At 34.0% G+C, this 22421-nt stretch overlaps 17 non-coding genes across 17 annotated transcripts; all 17 read left to right on the top strand.

Annotated features, from left to right (window-relative positions):
* Window positions 1-1027: 1027 nt before the first annotated feature.
* TRNAL-CAG (transfer RNA leucine (anticodon CAG)) lies at window positions 1028-1110 on the top strand. The gene has a single exon. It is a non-coding gene; the product is annotated as a tRNA-Leu (tRNA).
* Window positions 1111-5211: 4101 nt separating this feature from the next.
* Window positions 5212-5294, top strand: TRNAL-CAG (transfer RNA leucine (anticodon CAG)). The gene has a single exon. It is a non-coding gene; the product is annotated as a tRNA-Leu (tRNA).
* Window positions 5295-6190: 896 nt separating this feature from the next.
* TRNAF-GAA (transfer RNA phenylalanine (anticodon GAA)) lies at window positions 6191-6263 on the top strand. Its single transcript has one exon. It is a non-coding gene; the product is annotated as a tRNA-Phe (tRNA).
* Window positions 6264-7308: 1045 nt separating this feature from the next.
* TRNAL-CAG (transfer RNA leucine (anticodon CAG)) lies at window positions 7309-7391 on the top strand. The gene has a single exon. It is a non-coding gene; the product is annotated as a tRNA-Leu (tRNA).
* An 897-nt stretch (window positions 7392-8288) lies between these two features.
* On the top strand, window positions 8289-8361 carry TRNAF-GAA (transfer RNA phenylalanine (anticodon GAA)). Its single transcript has one exon. It is a non-coding gene; the product is annotated as a tRNA-Phe (tRNA).
* Window positions 8362-9403: 1042 nt separating this feature from the next.
* Window positions 9404-9486, top strand: TRNAL-CAG (transfer RNA leucine (anticodon CAG)). Its single transcript has one exon. It is a non-coding gene; the product is annotated as a tRNA-Leu (tRNA).
* An 897-nt stretch (window positions 9487-10383) lies between these two features.
* On the top strand, window positions 10384-10456 carry TRNAF-GAA (transfer RNA phenylalanine (anticodon GAA)). The gene has a single exon. It is a non-coding gene; the product is annotated as a tRNA-Phe (tRNA).
* A 1042-nt stretch (window positions 10457-11498) lies between these two features.
* On the top strand, window positions 11499-11581 carry TRNAL-CAG (transfer RNA leucine (anticodon CAG)). The gene has a single exon. It is a non-coding gene; the product is annotated as a tRNA-Leu (tRNA).
* An 897-nt stretch (window positions 11582-12478) lies between these two features.
* Window positions 12479-12551, top strand: TRNAF-GAA (transfer RNA phenylalanine (anticodon GAA)). The gene has a single exon. It is a non-coding gene; the product is annotated as a tRNA-Phe (tRNA).
* A 1043-nt stretch (window positions 12552-13594) lies between these two features.
* TRNAL-CAG (transfer RNA leucine (anticodon CAG)) lies at window positions 13595-13677 on the top strand. The gene has a single exon. It is a non-coding gene; the product is annotated as a tRNA-Leu (tRNA).
* Window positions 13678-15677: 2000 nt separating this feature from the next.
* On the top strand, window positions 15678-15760 carry TRNAL-CAG (transfer RNA leucine (anticodon CAG)). Its single transcript has one exon. It is a non-coding gene; the product is annotated as a tRNA-Leu (tRNA).
* Window positions 15761-16657: 897 nt separating this feature from the next.
* On the top strand, window positions 16658-16730 carry TRNAF-GAA (transfer RNA phenylalanine (anticodon GAA)). The gene has a single exon. It is a non-coding gene; the product is annotated as a tRNA-Phe (tRNA).
* Window positions 16731-17773: 1043 nt separating this feature from the next.
* On the top strand, window positions 17774-17856 carry TRNAL-CAG (transfer RNA leucine (anticodon CAG)). Its single transcript has one exon. It is a non-coding gene; the product is annotated as a tRNA-Leu (tRNA).
* An 897-nt stretch (window positions 17857-18753) lies between these two features.
* TRNAF-GAA (transfer RNA phenylalanine (anticodon GAA)) lies at window positions 18754-18826 on the top strand. Its single transcript has one exon. It is a non-coding gene; the product is annotated as a tRNA-Phe (tRNA).
* A 1043-nt stretch (window positions 18827-19869) lies between these two features.
* Window positions 19870-19952, top strand: TRNAL-CAG (transfer RNA leucine (anticodon CAG)). The gene has a single exon. It is a non-coding gene; the product is annotated as a tRNA-Leu (tRNA).
* An 897-nt stretch (window positions 19953-20849) lies between these two features.
* On the top strand, window positions 20850-20922 carry TRNAF-GAA (transfer RNA phenylalanine (anticodon GAA)). Its single transcript has one exon. It is a non-coding gene; the product is annotated as a tRNA-Phe (tRNA).
* Window positions 20923-21965: 1043 nt separating this feature from the next.
* On the top strand, window positions 21966-22048 carry TRNAL-CAG (transfer RNA leucine (anticodon CAG)). The gene has a single exon. It is a non-coding gene; the product is annotated as a tRNA-Leu (tRNA).
* Window positions 22049-22421: the final 373 nt, after the last annotated feature.

The following is a 22421-nucleotide window of genomic DNA, read 5'->3' as shown; positions in this document are numbered from 1 at the left end:
TTTACATTTTAAGGAGAAAATAAACAAAGCACGTGGACTGATTATTTAAAGAAAATGTAAAAGGCCTAAAAATCTTAACTATCTACAGAAAATAAAATGTTAAAAAGATGAGAAATGGGAACTTTTCCATTTGAGCAAATTATTTTTTTTTTTGTAATTTTTCCTCTGTTTTGTTTATTTCCATTTCACTTAGCTGTAAGAGGGTTTAAAGGGAACCTGATAGCTGATACAGAAAGCATGTATCAGACACTAGCTGAATGATTTCAACCATGTATGTTTGACTATGAAATGCTGTGGTGTATATGAATTCATTGTGAGAAGTAATTTCTAAAATGGGGTCACTTTGGGGGGGTTTCTGCTGTTTTGGTACTTTTGGTACTCTGCAAATTTTACCTGCAAACTATTCTTGCAAAATCTGCATTCCAAAATCCAAATAGCGCTCTTATTTTCAAAGCCCTGCTGTGTGGCCAAACAGTAGATTCTGAAGAAATATGGTGCATCACCGCATTTTGTGAGAAATCTAACATTTCTAACATCCTAACAAAATAAAAGGAGGTTTGAAAGTGAATGCTGACAAAAAGTACACATATGAAAAATGCTATTTATTTACATTTTTGTGTGGTGCAACAAGTTGGTTTAAGGATATAAGCAGTCAAAGAATAAAAATGACTAATATTTCAAAATTTTAAACAAACTTTAGATATTTTCACAGAAAAAAACTAAAAATATATTGACCTAAATTTACAGTTAATGTAAAGTACAATGTGTCACAAAAAACACTTTCAGAATTACGGGGATATGTAGAAGCATTCCAGAGTTATTACTGCATACAGTGATAAAAGTCATATTTTTTAAAAATGGGGCTTGGCCATTTAGCTCAAAATAGGCTTGATAACTAATAGTTTAAACAAATGTATTGAAATAAAAACTGTAATATTAAATATTTTAAAATAATTTTCAATGACAATTACTGGTCATATTTCTGCTGACTAACTTGGAAAGAGTCAAGGAACAGAATCCACCAGAAGTCAGGATGGCCGAGCGGTCTAAGGCGCTGCGTTCAGGTCGCAGTCTCTCTTGGAGGCGTGGGTTCGAATCCCACTTCTGACATCACCTTTTCATGAAACTATACAGATTCTCAATCAATTATTGATTAGATGGGGATCAAATCAAACTTAGCAATGGGCCTTAAAAAACCTGATCCCAAAGTTACCACTACCTTGGAGTCTTTAAGGTGAATTTGAAATTGTCGTCTATAAACGGAACTCTAGGACCGTGAAATAGTTTTTATGTGCATATGTTAGCTGTCTTGGCACTATAAAAATACTGCGGGCAGTCAATGTGGCGGGACTATTTCAACTCTTTGTGTTCTCTTTCCCTATTAGGGCGGAGACTCCACATCCTATGGGGCTGTTCTTGGAGATTTCTATAAACTGAATTGCCGGTAAGTCTAATTTCATATTTGATTACCTCATTCATCAATAGACAAAAAAAATACTTAATAAACAAAAGCTTAAAAAGTAGGTAATCATAGTTTTAACGTCTGAAATGCACATGCGATACTGACATCTAAGTTTCAGCACATTTTGGGACAAATGTTTTCACATTGAAAGTTAACAATCATTAAAATATTTTCTCTAAATTGTTGTCTCCTTTTTTTCTCCAATTATTTGCATTTAATAACAAATAAAACTTGATGTAACATTATGCATGCACATTGTCTTTTATGTGCAACCATCACCTGTCTCACAAACACAGGGTTTGAATGAACCTGATGAATGGAGTCAAATTGAAAATGTAAAAAAATCTCTGTCAAAATTGCTGTTTTTTTCTACTCATTCACAAAGAGTTAATGAAAGTTATTAAATATGTACAACAAAATAGCAGGAGTTTCAAATAGAAATCATGCTGCAAAAACCAGTCAAAGCAAAAATAAAAATATCTACTTTCAGGGGTTTCGCTTGACATTTGCCAAGTGTCTAGCACTCCTAAAGTTGTTTGTGTTTAGCAGAAATAGCTCAGATGGGAGCTCGAGCATTAGACTGAAGATCTAAAGGTCCCTGGTTCGATCCCAGGTTTCGGCAACATCATTTTTCTTGATTCTTTACATTTTAAGGAGAAAATAAACAAAGCACGTGGACTGATTATTTAAAGAAAATGTAAAAGGCCTAAAAATCTTAACTATCTACAGAAAATAAAATGTTAAAAAGATGAGAAATGGGAACTTTTCCATTTGAGCAAATTATTATTTTTTTGTAATTTTTCCTCTGTTTTGTTTATTTCCATTTCACTTAGCTGTAAGAGGGTTTAAAGGGAACCTGATAGCTGATACAGAAAGCATGTATCAGACACTAGCTGAATGATTTCAACCATGTATGTTTGACTATGAAATGCTGTGGTGTATATGAATTCATTGTGAGAAGTAATTTCTAAAATGGGGTCACTTTGGGGGGGTTTCTGCTGTTTTGGTACTTTTGGTACTCTGCAAATTTTACCTGCAAACTATTCTTGCAAAATCTGCATTCCAAAATCCAAATAGCGCTCTTATTTTCAAAGCCCTGCTGTGTGGCCAAACAGTAGATTCTGAAGAAATATGGTGCATCACCGCATTTTGTGAGAAATCTAACATTTCTAACATCCTAACAAAATAAAAGGAGGTTTGAAAGTGAATGCTGACAAAAAGTACACATATGAAAAATGCTATTTATTTACATTTTTGTGTGGTGCAACAAGTTGGTTTAAGGATATAAGCAGTCAAAGAATAAAAATGACTAATATTTCAAAATTTTAAACAAACTTTAGATATTTTCACAGAAAAAAACTAAAAATATATTGACCTAAATTTACAGTTAATGTAAAGTACAATGTGTCACAAAAAACACTTTCAGAATTACGGGGATATGTAGAAGCATTCCAGAGTTATTACTGCATACAGTGATAAATGTCATATTTTTTTAAAATGGGGCTTGGCCATTTAGCTCAAAATAGGCTTGATAACTAATAGTTTAAACAAATGTATTGAAATAAAAACTGTAATATTAAATATTTTAAAATAATTTTCAATGACAATTACTGGTCATATTTCTGCTGACTAACTTGGAAAGAGTCAAGGAACAGAATCCACCAGAAGTCAGGATGGCCGAGCGGTCTAAGGCGCTGCGTTCAGTTTGCAGTCTCTCTTGGAGGCGTGGGTTCAAATCCCGCTTCTGACATCACCTTTTCATGAAACTATACAGATTCTCAAGCAATTATTGATTTGATGGGGATCAAACCAAACTTAGCAATGGGCCTTAAAAAACCTGATCCCAAAGTTACCACTACCTGGGAGTCTTTGGGGTGAATCTGAAATTGTCGTCGATAAACGGAACTCTAGGACCGTGAAATAGTTTTTATGTTAGCTGTCTTGGCACTATAAAAATACTGCGGGCGGTCAATGGGGCGGGACTATTTCAACTCTTTGTGTTCTCTTTCCCTATTAGGGCAGAGACTCCACATCCTATGGGGCTGTTCTGGGAGATTTCTATAAACTGAATTGCCGGTAAGTCTAATTTCATATTTGATTACCTCATTCATCAATAGACCATAAAAATACTTAATAAACAAAAGCATAAAAAGTAGGTAATCATAGTTTTAAAGTCTGAAATGCACATGCGATACTGACATCTAAGTTTCAGCACATTTTGGGACAAATGTTTTCACATTGAAAGTTAACAATCATTAAAATATTTTCTCTAAATTGTTGTCTCCTTTTTTGCTCCAATTATTTGCATTTAATAACAAATAAAACTTGATGTAACATTATGCATGCACATTGTCTTTTATGTGCAACCATCACCTGTCTCACAAACACAGGGTTTAAATGAACCTGATGAATGGAGTCAAATTGAAAATGTAAAAAAATCTCTGTCAAAATTGCTGTTTTTTTCTACTCATTCACAAAGAGTTAATGAAAGTTATTAAATATGTACAACAAAATAGCAGGAGTTTCAAATAGAAATCATGCTGCAAAAACCAGTCAAAGCAAAAATAAAAATATCTACTTTCAGGGGTTTCGCTTGACATTTGCCAAGTGTCTAGCACTCCTAAAGTTCTTTGTATTTGGCCGAAATAGCTCAGATGGGAGAGCGTGAGACTAAACGTCCCTGGTTCGATCCCGGGTTTCGGCAACGTCATTTTTCTTGATTCTTTACATTTTAAGGAGAAAATAAACAAAGCACGTGGACTGATTATTTAAAGAAAATGTAAAAGGCCTAAAAATCTTAACTATCTACAGAAAATAAAATGTTAAAAAGATGAGAAATGGGAACTTTTCCATTTGAGCAAATTATTATTTTTTTGTAATTTTTCCTCTGTTTTGTTTATTTCCATTTCACTTAGCTGTAAGAGGATTTAAGGGGAACCTAGTAGCTGATACAGAAAGCATGTATCAGACACTAGCTGAATGATTTCAACCATGTATGTTTGACTATGAAATGCTGTGGTGTATATGAATTCATTGTGAGAAGTAATTTCTAAAATGGGGTCACTTTGGGGGGGTTTCTGCTGTTTTGGTACTTTTGGTACTCTGCAAATTTTACCTGCAAACTATTCTTGCAAAATCTGCATTCCAAAATCCATATAGCGCTCTTATTTTCAAAGCCCTGCTGTGTGGCCAAACAGTAGATTCTGAAGAAATATGGTGCATCACCGCATTTTGTGAGAAATCTAACATTTCTAACATCCTAACAAAATAAAAGGAGGTTTGAAAGTGAATGCTGACAAAAAGTACACATATGAAAAATGCTATTTATTTACATTTTTGTGTGGTGCAACAAGTTGGTTTAAGGATATAAGCAGTCAAAGAATAAAAATGACTAATATTTCAAAATTTTAAACAAACTTTAGATATATTCACAGAAAAAAACTAAAAATATATTGACCTAAATTTACAGTTAATGTAAAGTACAATGTGTCACAAAAAACACTTTCAGAATTACGGGGATATGTAGAAGCATTCCAGAGTTATTACTGCATACAGTGATAAAAGTCATATTTTTTAAAAATGGGGCTTGGCCATTTAGCTCAAAATAGGCTTCATAACTAATAGTTTAAACAAATGTATTGAAATAAAGACTGTAATATTAAATATTTTAAAATAATTTTCAATGACAATTACTGGTCATATTTCTGCTGACTAACTTGGAAAGAGTCAAGGAACAGAATCCACCAGAAGTCAGGATGGCCGAGTGGTCTAAGGCGCTGCGTTCAGGTCGCAGTCTCTCTTGGAGGCGTGGGATCGAATCCCACTTCTGACATCACCTTTTCATGAAACTATACAGATTCTCAATCAATTATTGATTAGATGGGGATCAAATCAAACTTAGCAATGGGCCTTAAAAAACCTGATCCCAAAGTTACCACTACCTTGGAGTCTTTAAGGTGAATCTGAAATTGTCGTCTATAAACGGAACTCTAGGACCGTGAAATAGTTTTTATGTGCATATGTTAGCTGTCTTGGCACTATAAAAATACTGCGGGCAGTCAATGTGGCGGGACTATTTCAACTCTTTGTGTTCTCTTTCCCTATTAGAGCGGAGACTCCACATCCTATGGGGCTGTTCTGGGAGATTTCTATAAACTGAATTGCCGGTAAGTCTAATTTCATATTTGATTACCTCATTCATCAATAGACCATAAAAATACTTAATAAACAAAAGCTTAAAAAGTAGGTAATCATAGTTTTAACGTCTGAAATGCACATGCGATACTGACATCTAAGTTTCAGCACATTTTGGGACAAATGTTTTCACATTGAAAGTTAACAATCATTAAAATATTTTCTCTAAATTGTTGTCTCCTTTTTTGCTCCAATTATTTGCATTTAATAACAAATAAAACTTGATGTAACATTATGCATGCACATTGTCTTTTATGTGCAACCATCACCTGTCTCACAAACACAGGGTTTGAATGAACCTGATGAATGGAGTCAAATTGAAAATGTAAAAAAACTCTGTCAAAATTGCTGTTTTTTTCTACTCATTCACAAAGAGTTAATAAAAGTTATTAAATATGTACAACAAAATAGCAGGAGTTTCAAATAGAAATCATGCTGCAAAAACCAGTCAAAGCAAAAATAAAAATATCTACTTTCAGGGGTTTCGCTTGACATTTGCCAAGTGTCTAGCACTCCTAAAGTTGTTTGTGTTTAGCAGAAATAGCTCAGATGGGAGAGCGTTAGACTGAAGATCTAAAGGTCCCTGGTTCGATCCCGGGTTTCGGCAACATCATTTTTCTTGATTCTTTACATTTTAAGGAGAAAATAAACAAAGCACGTGGACTGATTATTTAAAGAAAATGTAAAAGGCCTAAAAATCTTAACTATCTACAGAAAATAAAATGTTAAAAAGATGAGAAATGGGAACTTTTCCATTTGAGCAAATTATTATTTTTTTGTAATTTTTCCTCTGTTTTGTTTATTTCCATTTCACTTAGCTGTAAGAGGGTTTAAAGGGAACCTGATAGCTGATACAGAAAGCATGTATCAGACACTAGCTGAATGATTTCAACCATGTATGTTTGACTATGAAATGCTGTGGTGTATATGAATTCATTGTGAGAAGTAATTTCTAAAATGGGGTCACTTTGGGGGGGTTTCTGCTGTTTTGGTACTTTTGGTACTCTGCAAATTTTACCTGCAAACTATTCTTGCAAAATCTGCATTCCAAAATCCAAATAGCGCTCTTATTTTCAAAGCCCTGCTGTGTGGCCAAACAGTAGATTCTGAAGAAATATGGTGCATCACCGCATTTTGTGAGAAATCTAACATTTCTAACATCCTAACAAAATAAAAGGAGGTTTGAAAGTGAATGCTGACAAAAAGTACACATATGAAAAATGCTATTTATTTACATTTTTGTGTGGTGCAACAAGTTGGTTTAAGGATATAAGCAGTCAAAGAATAAAAATGACTAATATTTCAAAATTTTAAACAAACTTTAGATATTTTCACAGAAAAAAACTAAAAATATATTGACCTAAATTTACAGTTAATGTAAAGTACAATGTGTCACAAAAAACACTTTCAGAATTACGGGGATATGTAGAAGCATTCCAGAGTTATTACTGCATACAGTGATAAAAGTCATATTTTTTAAAAATGGGGCTTGGCCATTTAGCTCAAAATAGGCTTGATAACTAATAGTTTAAACAAATGTATTGAAATAAAAACTGTAATATTAAATATTTTAAAATAATTTTCAATGACAATTACTGGTCATATTTCTGCTGACTAACTTGGAAAGAGTCAAGGAACAGAATCCACCAGAAGTCAGGATGGCCGAGCGGTCTAAGGCGCTGCGTTCAGGTCGCAGTCTCTCTTGGAGGCGTGGGTTCAAATCCCACTTCTGACATCACCTTTTCATGAAACTATACAGATTCTCAGTCAATTATTGATTAGATGGGGATCAAACCAAACTTAGCAATGGGCCTTAAAAAATCCGATCCCAAAGTTACCACTACCTGGGAGTCTTTGGGGTGAATCTGAAATTGTCGTCTATAAATGGAACTCTAGGACCGTGAAATAGTTTTTATGTGCATATGTTAGCTGTCTTGGCACTATAAAAATACTGCCGGCGGTCAATGGGGCGGGACTATTTCAACTCTTTGTGTTCTCTTTCCCTATTAGGGCGGAGACTCCACATCCTATGGGGCTGTTCTGGGAGATTTCTATAAACTGAATTGCCGGTAAGTCTAATTTCATATTTGATTACCTCATTCATCAATAGACCATAAAAATACTTAATAAACAAAAGCTTAAAAAGCAGGTAATCATAGTTTTAAAGTCTGAAATGCACATGCGATACTGACATCTAAGTTTCAGCACATTTTGGGACAAATGTTTTCACATTGAAAGTTAACAATCATTAAAATATTTTCTCTAAATTGTTGTCTCCTTTTTTGCTCCAATTATTTGCATTTAATAACAAATAAAACTTGATGTAACATTATGCATGCACATTGTCTTTTATGTGCAACCATCACCTGTCTCACAAACACAGGGTTTGAATGAACCTGATGAATGGAGTCAAATTGAAAATGTAAAAAAATCTCTGTCAAAATTGCTGTTTTTTTCTACTCATTCACAAAGAGTTAATGAAAGGTATTAAATATGTACAACAAAATAGCAGGAGTTTCAAATAGAAATCATGCTGCAAAAACCAGTCAAAGCAAAAATAAAAATATCTACTTTCAGGGGTTTCGCTTGACATTTGCCAAGTGTCTAGCACTCCTAAAGTTGTTTGTGTTTGGCCGAAATAGCTCAGATGGGAGAGCGTTAGACTGAAGATCTAAAGGTCCCTGGTTCGATCCCGGGTTTCGGCAACATCATTTTTCTTGATTCTTTACATTTTAAGGAGAAAATAAACAAAGCACGTGGACTGATTATTTAAAGAAAATGTAAAAGGCCTAAAAATCTTAACTATCTACAGAAAATAAAATGTTAAAAAGATGAGAAATGGGAACTTTTCCATTTGAGCAAATTATTTTTTTGTAATTTTTCCTCTGTTTTGTTTATTTCCATTTCACTTAGCTGTAAGAGGATTTAAAGGGAACCTGATAGCTGATAAAGAAAGCATGTATCAGACACTAGCTGAATGATTTCAACCATGTATGTTTGACTATGAAATGCTGTGGTGTATATGAATTCATTGTGAGAAGTAATTTGTAAAATGGGGTCACTTTGGGGGGGTTTCTGCTGTTTTGGTACTTTTGGTACTCTGCAAATTTTACCTGCAAACTATTCTTGCAAAATCTGCATTCCAAAATCCAAATAGCGCTCTTATTTTCAAAGCCCTGCTGTGTGGCCAAACAGTAGATTCTGAAGAAATATGGTGCATCACCGCATTTTGTGAGAAATCTAACATTTCTAACATCCTAACAAAATAAAAGGAGGTTTGAAAGTGAATGCTGACAAAAAGTACACATATGAAAAATGCTATTTATTTACATTTTTGTGTGGTGCGACAAGTTGGTTTAAGGATATAAGCAGTCAAAGAATAAAAATGACTAATATTTCAAAATTTTAAACAAAATTTAGATATTTTCACAGAAAAAAACTAAAAATATATTGACCTAAATTTACAGTTAATGTAAAGTACAATGTGTCACAAAAAACACTTTCAGAATTACGGGGATATGTAGAAGCATTCCAGAGTTATTACTGCATACAGTGATAAAAGTCATATTTTTTTAAAATGGGGCTTGGCCATTTAGCTCAAAATAGGCTTGATAACTAATAGTTTAAACAAATGTATTGAAATAAAAACTGTAATATTAAATATTTTAAAATAATTTTCAATGACAATTACTGGTCATATTTCTTCTGACTAACTTGGAAAGAGTTAAGGCACAGAATCCACAAGAAGTCAGGATGGCCGAGTGGTCTAAGGCGCTGCGTTCAGGTCGCAGTCTCTCTTGGAGGCGTGGGTTCAAATCCCACTTCTGACATCACCTTTTCATGAAACTATACAGATTCTCAGTCAATTATTGATTAGATGGGGATCAAACCAAACTTAGCAATGGGCCTTAAAAAATCCGATCCCAAAGTTACCACTACCTGGGAGTCTTTGGGGTGAATCTGAAATTGTCGTCTATAAATGGAACTCTAGGACCGTGAAATAGTTTTTATGTGCATATGTTAGCTGTCTTGGCACTATAAAAATACTGCCGGCGGTCAATGGGGCGGGACTATTTCAACTCTTTGTGTTCTCTTTCCCTATTAGGGCGGAGACTCCACATCCTATGGGGCTGTTCTGGGAGATTTCTATAAACTGAATTGCCGGTAAGTCTAATTTCATATTTGATTACCTCATTCATCAATAGACCATAAAAATACTTAATAAACAAAAGCTTAAAAAGCAGGTAATCATAGTTTTAAAGTCTGAAATGCACATGCGATACTGACATCTAAGTTTCAGCACATTTTGGGACAAATGTTTTCACATTGAAAGTTAACAATCATTAAAATATTTTCTCTAAATTGTTGTCTCCTTTTTTGCTCCAATTATTTGCATTTAATAACAAATAAAACTTGATGTAACATTATGCATGCACATTGTCTTTTATGTGCAACCATCACCTGTCTCACAAACACAGGGTTTGAATGAACCTGATGAATGGAGTCAAATTGAAAATGTAAAAAAATCTCTGTCAAAATTGCTGTTTTTTTCTACTCATTCACAAAGAGTTAATGAAAGTTATTAAATATGTACAACAAAATAGCAGGAGTTTCAAATAGAAATCATGCTGCAAAAACCAGTCAAAGCAAAAATAAAAATATCTACTTTCAGGGGTTTCGCTTGACATTTGCCAAGTGTCTAGCACTCCTAAAGTTGTTTGTGTTTGGCCGAAATAGCTCAGATGGGAGAGCGTTAGACTGAAGATCTAAAGGTCCCTGGTTCGATCCCGGGTTTCGGCAACATCATTTTTCTTGATTCTTTACATTTTAAGGAGAAAATAAACAAAGCACGTGGACTGATTATTTAAACAAAATGTAAAAGGCCTAAAAATCTTAACTATCTACAGAAAATAAAATGTTAAAAAGATGAGAAATGGGAACTTTTCCATTTGAGCAAATTATTTTTTTGTAATTTTTCCTCTGTTTTGTTTATTTCCATTTCACTTAGCTGTAAGAGGATTTAAAGGGAACCTGATAGCTGATAAAGAAAGCATGTATCAGACACTAGCTGAATGATTTCAACCATGTATGTTTGACTATGAAATGCTGTGGTGTATATGAATTCATTGTGAGAAGTAATTTCTAAAATGGGGTCACTTTGGGGGGGTTTCTGCTGTTTTGGTACTTTTGGTACTCTGCAAATTTTACCTGCAAACTATTCTTGCAAAATCTGCATTCCAAAATCCAAATAGCGCTCTTATTTTCAAAGCCCTGCTGTGTGGCCAAACAGTAGATTCTGAAGAAATATGGTGCATCACCGCATTTTGTGAGAAATCTAACATTTCTAACATCCTAACAAAATAAAAGGAGGTTTGAAAGTGAATGCTGACAAAAAGTACACATATGAAAAATGCTATTTATTTACATTTTTGTGTGGTGCGACAAGTTGGTTTAAGGATATAAGCAGTCAAAGAATAAAAATGACTAATATTTCAAAATTTTAAACAAAATTTAGATATTTTCACAGAAAAAAACTAAAAATATATTGACCTAAATTTACAGTTAATGTAAAGTACAATGTGTCACAAAAAACACTTTCAGAATTACGGGGATATGTAGAAGCATTCCAGAGTTATTACTGCATACAGTGATAAAAGTCATATTTTTTTAAAATGGGGCTTGGCCATTTAGCTCAAAATAGGCTTGATAACTAATAGTTTAAACAAATGTATTGAAATAAAAACTGTAATATTAAATATTTAAAAATAATTTTCAATGACAATTACTGGTCATATTTCTTCTGACTAACTTGGAAAGAGTTAAGGCACAGAATCCACAAGAAGTCAGGATGGCCGAGTGGTCTAAGGCGCTGCGTTCAGGTCGCAGTCTCTCTTGGAGGCGTGGGTTCAAATCCCACTTCTGACATCACCTTTTCATGAAACTATACAGATTCTCAGTCAATTATTGATTAGATGGGGATCAAACCAAACTTAGCAATGGGCCTTAAAAAATCCGATCCCAAAGTTACCACTACCTGGGAGTCTTTGGGGTGAATCTGAAATTGTCGTCTATAAATGGAACTCTAGGACCGTGAAATAGTTTTTATGTGCATATGTTAGCTGTCTTGGCACTATAAAAATACTGCCGGCGGTCAATGGGGCGGGACTATTTCAACTCTTTGTGTTCTCTTTCCCTATTAGGGCGGAGACTCCACATCCTATGGGGCTGTTCTGGGAGATTTCTATAAACTGAATTGCCGGTAAGTCTAATTTCATATTTGATTACCTCATTCATCAATAGACCATAAAAATACTTAATAAACAAAAGCTTAAAAAGCAGGTAATCATAGTTTTAAAGTCTGAAATGCACATGCGATACTGACATCTAAGTTTCAGCACATTTTGGGACAAATGTTTTCACATTGAAAGTTAACAATCATTAAAATATTTTCTCTATATTGTTGTCTCCTTTTTTGCTCCAATTATTTGCATTTAATAACAAATAAAACTTGATGTAACATTATGCATGCACATTGTCTTTTATGTGCAACCATCACCTGTCTCACAAACACAGGGTTTGAATGAACCTGATGAATGGAGTCAAATTGAAAATGTAAAAAAATCTCTGTCAAAATTGCTGTTTTTTTCTACTCATTCACAAAGAGTTAATGAAAGGTATTAAATATGTACAACAAAATAGCAGGAGTTTCAAATAGAAATCATGCTGCAAAAACCAGTCAAAGCAAAAATAAAAATATCTACTTTCAGGGGTTTCGCTTGACATTTGCCAAGTGTCTAGCACTCCTAAAGTTGTTTGTGTTTGGCCGAAATAGCTCAGATGGGAGAGCGTTAGACTGAAGATCTAAAGGTCCCTGGTTCGATCCCGGGTTTCGGCAACATCATTTTTCTTGATTCTTTACATTTTAAGGAGAAAATAAACAAAGCACGTGGACTGATTATTTAAACAAAATGTAAAAGGCCTAAAAATCTTAACTATCTACAGAAAATAAAATGTTAAAAAGATGAGAAATGGGAACTTTTCCATTTGAGCAAATTATTTTTTTGTAATTTTTCCTCTGTTTTGTTTATTTCCATTTCACTTAGCTGTAAGAGGATTTAAAGGGAACCTGATAGCTGATAAAGAAAGCATGTATCAGACACTAGCTGAATGATTTCAACCATGTATGTTTGACTATGAAATGCTGTGGTGTATATGAATTCATTGTGAGAAGTAATTTCTAAAATGGGGTCACTTTGGGGGGGTTTCTGCTGTTTTGGTACTTTTGGTACTCTGCAAATTTTACCTGCAAACTATTCTTGCAAAATCTGCATTCCAAAATCCAAATAGCGCTCTTATTTTCAAAGCCCTGCTGTGTGGCCAAACAGTAGATTCTGAAGAAATATGGTGCATCACCGCATTTTGTGAGAAATCTAACATTTCTAACATCCTAACAAAATAAAAGGAGGTTTGAAAGTGAATGCTGACAAAAAGTACACATATGAAAAATGTTATTTATTTACATTTTTGTGTGGTGCGACAAGTTGGTTTAAGGATATAAGCAGTCAAAGAATAAAAATGACTAATATTTCAAAATTTTAAACAAAATTTAGATATTTTCACAGAAAAAAACTAAAAATATATTGACCTAAATTTACAGTTAATGTAAAGTACAATGTGTCACAAAAAAACACTTTCAGAATTACGGGGATATGTAGAAGCATTCCAGAGTTATTACTGCATACAGTGATAAAAGTCATATTTTTTTAAAATGGGGCTTGGCCATTTAGCTCAAAATAGGCTTGATAACTAATAGTTTAAACAAATGTATTGAAATAAAAACTGTAATATTAAATATTTTAAAATAATTTTCAATGACAATTACTGGTCATATTTCTTCTGACTAACTTGGAAAGAGTTAAGGCACAGAATCCACAAGAAGTCAGGATGGCCGAGTGGTCTAAGGCGCTGCGTTCAGGTCGCAGTCTCTCTTGGAGGCGTGGGTTCAAATCCCACTTCTGACATCACCTTTTCATGAAACTATACAGATTCTCAGTCAATTATTGATTAGATGGGGATCAAACCAAACTTAGCAATGGGCCTTAAAAAATCCGATCCCAAAGTTACCACTACCTGGGAGTCTTTGGGGTGAATCTGAAATTGTCGTCTATAAATGGAACTCTAGGACCGTGAAATAGTTTTTATGTGCATATGTTAGCTGTCTTGGCACTATAAAAATACTGCCGGCGGTCAATGGGGCGGGACTATTTCAACTCTTTGTGTTCTCTTTCCCTATTAGGGCGGAGACTCCACATCCTATGGGGCTGTTCTGGGAGATTTCTATAAACTGAATTGCCGGTAAGTCTAATTTCATATTTGATTACCTCATTCATCAATAGACCATAAAAATACTTAATAAACAAAAGCTTAAAAAGCAGGTAATCATAGTTTTAAAGTCTGAAATGCACATGCGATACTGACATCTAAGTTTCAGCACATTTTGGGACAAATGTTTTCACATTGAAAGTTAACAATCATTAAAATATTTTCTCTAAATTCTTGTCTCCTTTTTTGCTCCAATTATTTGCATTTAATAACAAATAAAACTTGATGTAACATTATGCATGCACATTGTCTTTTATGTGCAACCATCACCTGTCTCACAAACACAGGGTTTGAATGAACCTGATGAATGGAGTCAAATTGAAAATGTAAAAAAATCTCTGTCAAAATTGCTGTTTTTTTCTACTCATTCACAAAGAGTTAATGAAAGTTATTAAATATGTACAACAAAATAGCAGGAGTTTCAAATAGAAATCATGCTGCAAAAACCAGTCAAAGCAAAAATAAAAATATCTACTTTCAGGGGTTTCGCTTGACATTTGCCAAGTGTCTAGCACTCCTAAAGTTGTTTGTGTTTGGCCGAAATAGCTCAGATGGGAGAGCGTTAGACTGAAGATCTAAAGATCCCGGGTTTCGGCAACATCATTTTTCTTGATTCTTTACATTTTAAGGAGAAAATAAACAAAGCACGTGGACTGATTATTTAAACAAAATGTAAAAGGCCTAAAAATCTTAACTATCTACAGAAAATAAAATGTTAAAAAGATGAGAAATGGGAACTTTTCCATTTGAGCAAATTATTTTTTTGTAATTTTTCCTCTGTTTTGTTTATTTCCATTTCACTTAGCTGTAAGAGGATTTAAAGGGAACCTGATAGCTGATAAAGAAAGCATGTATCAGACACTAGCTGAATGATTTCAACCATGTATGTTTGACTATGAAATGCTGTGGTGTATATGAATTCATTGTGAGAAGTAATTTCTAAAATGGGGTCACTTTGGGGGGGTTTCTGCTGTTTTGGTACTTTTGGTACTCTGCAAATTTTACCTGCAAACTATTCTTGCAAAATCTGCATTCCAAAATCCAAATAGCGCTCTTATTTTCAAAGCCCTGCTGTGTGGCCAAACAGTAGATTCTGAAGAAATATGGTGCATCACCGCATTTTGTGAGAAATCTAACATTTCTAACATCCTAACAAAATAAAAGGAGGTTTGAAAGTGAATGCTGACAAAAAGTACACATATGAAAAATGCTATTTATTTACATTTTTGTGTGGTGCGACAAGTTGGTTTAAGGATATAAGCAGTCAAAGAATAAAAATGACTAATATTTCAAAATTTTAAACAAAATTTAGATATTTTCACAGAAAAAAACTAAAAATATATTGACCTAAATTTACAGTTAATGTAAAGTACAATGTGTCACAAAAAACACTTTCAGAATTACGGGGATATGTAGAAGCATTCCAGAGTTATTACTGCATACAGTGATAAAAGTCATATTTTTTTAAAATGGGGCTTGGCCATTTAGCTCAAAATAGGCTTGATAACTAATAGTTTAAACAAATGTATTGAAATAAAAACTGTAATATTAAATATTTTAAAATAATTTTCAATGACAATTACTGGTCATATTTCTTCTGACTAACTTGGAAAGAGTTAAGGCACAGAATCCACAAGAAGTCAGGATGGCCGAGTGGTCTAAGGCGCTGCGTTCAGGTCGCAGTCTCTCTTGGAGGCGTGGGTTCAAATCCCACTTCTGACATCACCTTTTCATGAAACTATACAGATTCTCAGTCAATTATTGATTAGATGGGGATCAAACCAAACTTAGCAATGGGCCTTAAAAAATCCGATCCCAAAGTTACCACTACCTGGGAGTCTTTGGGGTGAATCTGAAATTGTCGTCTATAAATGGAACTCTAGGACCGTGAAATAGTTTTTATGTGCATATGTTAGCTGTCTTGGCACTATAAAAATACTGCCGGCGGTCAATGGGGCGGGACTATTTCAACTCTTTGTGTTCTCTTTCCCTATTAGGGCGGAGACTCCACATCCTATGGGGCTGTTCTGGGAGATTTCTATAAACTGAATTGCCGGTAAGTCTAATTTCATATTTGATTACCTCATTCATCAATAGACCATAAAAATACTTAATAAACAAAAGCTTAAAAAGCAGGTAATCATAGTTTTAAAGTCTGAAATGCACATGCGATACTGACATCTAAGTTTCAGCACATTTTGGGACAAATGTTTTCACATTGAAAGTTAACAATCATTAAAATATTTTCTCTATATTGTTGTCTCCTTTTTTGCTCCAATTATTTGCATTTAATAACAAATAAAACTTGATGTAACATTATGCATGCACATTGTCTTTTATGTGCAACCATCACCTGTCTCACAAACACAGGGTTTGAATGAACCTGATGAATGGAGTCAAATTGAAAATGTAAAAAAATCTCTGTCAAAATTGCTGTTTTTTTCTACTCATTCACAAAGAGTTAATGAAAGGTATTAAATATGTACAACAAAATAGCAGGAGTTTCAAATAGAAATCATGCTGCAAAAACCAGTCAAAGCAAAAATAAAAATATCTACTTTCAGGGGTTTCGCTTGACATTTGCCAAGTGTCTAGCACTCCTAAAGTTGTTTGTGTTTGGCCGAAATAGCTCAGATGGGAGAGCGTTAGACTGAAGATCTAAAGGTCCCTGGTTCGATCCCGGGTTTCGGCAACATAATTTTTCTTGATTCTTTACATTTTAAGGAGAAAATAAACAAAGCACGTGGACTGATTATTTAAACAAAATGTAAAAGGCCTAAAAATCTTAACTATCTACAGAAAATAAAATGTTAAAAAGATGAGAAATGGGAACTTTTCCATTTGAGCAAATTATTTTTTTGTAATTTTTCCTCTGTTTTGTTTATTTCCATTTCACTTAGCTGTAAGAGGATTTAAAGGGAACCTGATAGCTGATAAAGAAAGCATGTATCAGACACTAGCTGAATGATTTCAACCATGTATGTTTGACTATGAAATGCTGTGGTGTATATGAATTCATTGTGAGAAGTAATTTCTAAAATGGGGTCACTTTGGGGGGGTTTCTGCTGTTTTGGTACTTTTGGTACTCTGCAAATTTTACCTGCAAACTATTCTTGCAAAATCTGCATTCCAAAATCCAAATAGCGCTCTTATTTTCAAAGCCCTGCTGTGTGGCCAAACAGTAGATTCTGAAGAAATATGGTGCATCACCGCATTTTGTGAGAAATCTAACATTTCTAACATCCTAACAAAATAAAAGGAGGTTTGAAAGTGAATGCTGACAAAAAGTACACATATGAAAAATGCTATTTATTTACATTTTTGTGTGGTGCGACAAGTTGGTTTAAGGATATAAGCAGTCAAAGAATAAAAATGACTAATATTTCAAAATTTTAAACAAAATTTAGATATTTTCACAGAAAAAAACTAAAAATATATTGACCTAAATTTACAGTTAATGTAAAGTACAATGTGTCACAAAAAAACACTTTCAGAATTACGGGGATATGTAGAAGCATTCCAGAGTTATTACTGCATACAGTGATAAAAGTCATATTTTTTTAAAATGGGGCTTGGCCATTTAGCTCAAAATAGGCTTGATAACTAATAGTTTAAACAAATATATTGAAATAAAAACTGTAATATTAAATATTTTAAAATAATTTTCAATGACAATTACTGGTCATATTTCTTCTGACTAACTTGGAAAGAGTTAAGGCACAGAATCCACAAGAAGTCAGGATGGCCGAGTGGTCTAAGGCGCTGCGTTCAGGTCGCAGTCTCTCTTGGAGGCGTGGGTTCAAATCCCACTTCTGACATCACCTTTTCATGAAACTATACAGATTCTCAGTCAATTATTGATTAGATGGGGATCAAACCAAACTTAGCAATGGGCCTTAAAAAATCCGATCCCAAAGTTACCACTACCTGGGAGTCTTTGGGGTGAATCTGAAATTGTCGTCTATAAATGGAACTCTAGGACCGTGAAATAGTTTTTATGTGCATATGTTAGCTGTCTTGGCACTATAAAAATACTGCCGGCGGTCAATGGGGCGGGACTATTTCAACTCTTTGTGTTCTCTTTCCCTATTAGGGCGGAGACTCCACATCCTATGGGGCTGTTCTGGGAGATTTCTATAAACTGAATTGCCGGTAAGTCTAATTTCATATTTGATTACCTCATTCATCAATAGACCATAAAAATACTTAATAAACAAAAGCTTAAAAAGCAGGTAATCATAGTTTTAAAGTCTGAAATGCACATGCGATACTGACATCTAAGTTTCAGCACATTTTGGGACAAATGTTTTCACATTGAAAGTTAACAATCATTAAAATATTTTCTCTATATTGTTGTCTCCTTTTTTGCTCCAATTATTTGCATTTAATAACAAATAAAACTTGATGTAACATTATGCATGCACATTGTCTTTTATGTGCAACCATCACCTGTCTCACAAACACAGGGTTTGAATGAACCTGATGAATGGAGTCAAATTGAAAATGTAAAAAAATCTCTGTCAAAATTGCTGTTTTTTTCTACTCATTCACAAAGAGTTAATGAAAGTTATTAAATATGTACAACAAAATAGCAGGAGTTTCAAATAGAAATCATGCTGCAAAAACCAGTCAAAGCAAAAATAAAAATATCTACTTTCAGGGGTTTCGCTTGACATTTGCCAAGTGTCTAGCACTCCTAAAGTTGTTTGTGTTTGGCCGAAATAGCTCAGATGGGAGAGCGTTAGACTGAAGATCTAAAGGTCCCTGGTTCGATCCCGGGTTTCGGCAACATCATTTTTCTTGATTCTTTACATTTTAAGGAGAAAATAAACAAAGCACGTGGACTGATTATTTAAACAAAATGTAAAAGGCCTAAAAATCTTAACTATCTACAGAAAATAAAATGTTAAAAAGATGAGAAATGGGAACTTTTCCATTTGAGCAAATTATTTTTTTGTAATTTTTCCTCTGTTTTGTTTATTTCCATTTCACTTAGCTGTAAGAGGATTTAAAGGGAACCTGATAGCTGATAAAGAAAGCATGTATCAGACACTAGCTGAATGATTTCAACCATGTATGTTTGACTATGAAATGCTGTGGTGTATATGAATTCATTGTGAGAAGTAATTTCTAAAATGGGGTCACTTTGGGGGGGTTTCTGCTGTTTTGGTACTTTTGGTACTCTGCAAATTTTACCTGCAAACTATTCTTGCAAAATCTGCATTCCAAAATCCAAATAGCGCTCTTATTTTCAAAGCCCTGCTGTGTGGCCAAACAGTAGATTCTGAAGAAATATGGTGCATCACCGCATTTTGTGAGAAATCTAACATTTCTAACATCCTAACAAAATAAAAGGAGGTTTGAAAGTGAATGCTGACAAAAAGTACACATATGAAAAATGCTATTTATTTACATTTTTGTGTGGTGCGACAAGTTGGTTTAAGGATATAAGCAGTCAAAGAATAAAAATGACTAATATTTCAAAATTTTAAACAAAATTTAGATATTTTCACAGAAAAAAACTAAAAATATATTGACCTAAATTTACAGTTAATGTAAAGTACAATGTGTCACAAAAAAACACTTTCAGAATTACGGGGATATGTAGAAGCATTCCAGAGTTATTACTGCATACAGTGATAAAAGTCATATTTTTTTAAAATGGGGCTTGGCCATTTAGCTCAAAATAGGCTTGATAACTAATAGTTTAAACAAATATATTGAAATAAAAACTGTAATATTAAATATTTTAAAATAATTTTCAATGACAATTACTGGTCATATTTCTTCTGACTAACTTGGAAAGAGTTAAGGCACAGAATCCACAAGAAGTCAGGATGGCCGAGTGGTCTAAGGCGCTGCGTTCAGGTCGCAGTCTCTCTTGGAGGCGTGGGTTCAAATCCCACTTCTGACATCACCTTTTCATGAAACTATACAGATTCTCAGTCAATTATTGATTAGATGGGGATCAAACCAAACTTAGCAATGGGCCTTAAAAAATCCGATCCCAAAGTTACCACTACCTGGGAGTCTTTGGGGTGAATCTGAAATTGTCGTCTATAAATGGAACTCTAGGACCGTGAAATAGTTTTTATGTGCATATGTTAGCTGTCTTGGCACTATAAAAATACTGCCGGCGGTCAATGGGGCGGGACTATTTCAACTCTTTGTGTTCTCTTTCCCTATTAGGGCGGAGACTCCACATCCTATGGGGCTGTTCTGGGAGATTTCTATAAACTGAATTGCCGGTAAGTCTAATTTCATATTTGATTACCTCATTCATCAATAGACCATAAAAATACTTAATAAACAAAAGCTTAAAAAGCAGGTAATCATAGTTTTAAAGTCTGAAATGCACATGCGATACTGACATCTAAGTTTCAGCACATTTTGGGACAAATGTTTTCACATTGAAAGTTAACAATCATTAAAATATTTTCTCTAAATTGTTGTCTCCTTTTTTGCTCCAATTATTTGCATTTAATAACAAATAAAACTTGATGTAACATTATGCATGCACATTGTCTTTTATGTGCAACCATCACCTGTCTCACAAACACAGGGTTTGAATGAACCTGATGAATGGAGTCAAATTGAAAATGTAAAAAAATCTCTGTCAAAATTGCTGTTTTTTTCTACTCATTCACAAAGAGTTAATGAAAGGTATTAAATATGTACAACAAAATAGCAGGAGTTTCAAATAGAAATCATGCTGCAAAAACCAGTCAAAGCAAAAATAAAAATATCTACTTTCAGGGGTTTCGCTTGACATTTGCCAAGTGTCTAGCACTCCTAAAGTTGTTTGTGTTTGGCCGAAATAGCTCAGATGGGAGAGCGTTAGACTGAAGATCTAAAGGTCCCTGGTTCGATCCCGGGTTTCGGCAACATCATTTTTCTTGATTCTTTACATTTTAAGGAGAAAATATACAAAGCACGTGGACTGATTATTTAAACAAAATGTAAAAGGCCTAAAAATCTTAACTATCTACAGAAAATAAAATGTTAAAAAGATGAGAAATGGGAACTTTTCCATTTGAGCAAATTATTTTTTTGTAATTTTTCCTCTGTTTTGTTTATTTCCATTTCACTTAGCTGTAAGAGGATTTAAAGGGAACCTGATAGCTGATAAAGAAAGCATGTATCAGACACTAGCTGAATGATTTCAACCATGTATGTTTGACTATGAAATGCTGTGGTGTATATGAATTCATTGTGAGAAGTAATTTCTAAAATGGGGTCACTTTGGGGGGGTTTCTGCTGTTTTGGTACTTTTGGTACTCTGCAAATTTTACCTGCAAACTATTCTTGCAAAATCTGCATTCCAAAATCCAAATAGCGCTCTTATTTTCAAAGCCCTGCTGTGTGGCCAAACAGTAGATTCTGAAGAAATATGGTGCATCACCGCATTTTGTGAGAAATCTAACATTTCTAACATCCTAACAAAATAAAAGGAGGTTTGAAAGTGAATGCTGACAAAAAGTACACATATGAAAAATGCTATTTATTTACATTTTTGTGTGGTGCGACAAGTTGGTTTAAGGATATAAGCAGTCAAAGAATAAAAATGACTAATATTTCAAAATTTTAAACAAAATTTAGATATTTTCACAGAAAAAAACTAAAAATATATTGACCTAAATTTACAGTTAATGTAAAGTACAATGTGTCACAAAAAAACACTTTCAGAATTACGGGGATATGTAGAAGCATTCCAGAGTTATTACTGCATACAGTGATAAAGGTCATATTTTTTTAAAATGGGGCTTGGCCATTTAGCTCAAAATAGGCTTGATAACTAATAGTTTAAACAAATGTATTGAAATAAAAACTATAATATTAAATATTTTAAAATAATTTTCAATGACAATTACTGGTCATATTTCTTCTGACTAACTTGGAAACAGTTAAGGCACAGAATCCACAAGAAGTCAGGATGGCCGAGTGGTCTAAGGCGCTGCGTTCAGGTCGCAGTCTCTCTTGGAGGCGTGGGTTCAAATCCCACTTCTGACATCACCTTTTCATGAAACTATACAGATTCTCAGTCAATTATTGATTAGATGGGGATCAAACCAAACTTAGCAATGGGCCTTAAAAAATCCGATCCCAAAGTTACCACTACCTGGGAGTCTTTGGGGTGAATCTGAAATTGTCGTCTATAAATGGAACTCTAGGACCGTGAAATAGTTTTTATGTGCATATGTTAGCTGTCTTGGCACTATAAAAATACTGCCGGCGGTCAATGGGGCGGGACTATTTCAACTCTTTGTGTTCTCTTTCCCTATTAGGGCGGAGACTCCACATCCTATGGGGCTGTTCTGGGAGATTTCTATAAACTGAATTGCCGGTAAGTCTAATTTCATATTTGATTACCTCATTCATCAAT

This window comes from Ranitomeya variabilis, chromosome 4, assembly GCF_051348905.1.
Source record: "Ranitomeya variabilis isolate aRanVar5 chromosome 4, aRanVar5.hap1, whole genome shotgun sequence".
Classification (NCBI taxonomy): domain Eukaryota; kingdom Metazoa; phylum Chordata; class Amphibia; order Anura; family Dendrobatidae; genus Ranitomeya; species Ranitomeya variabilis.
This window is presented reverse-complemented; position numbering and strand designations above follow the sequence as displayed.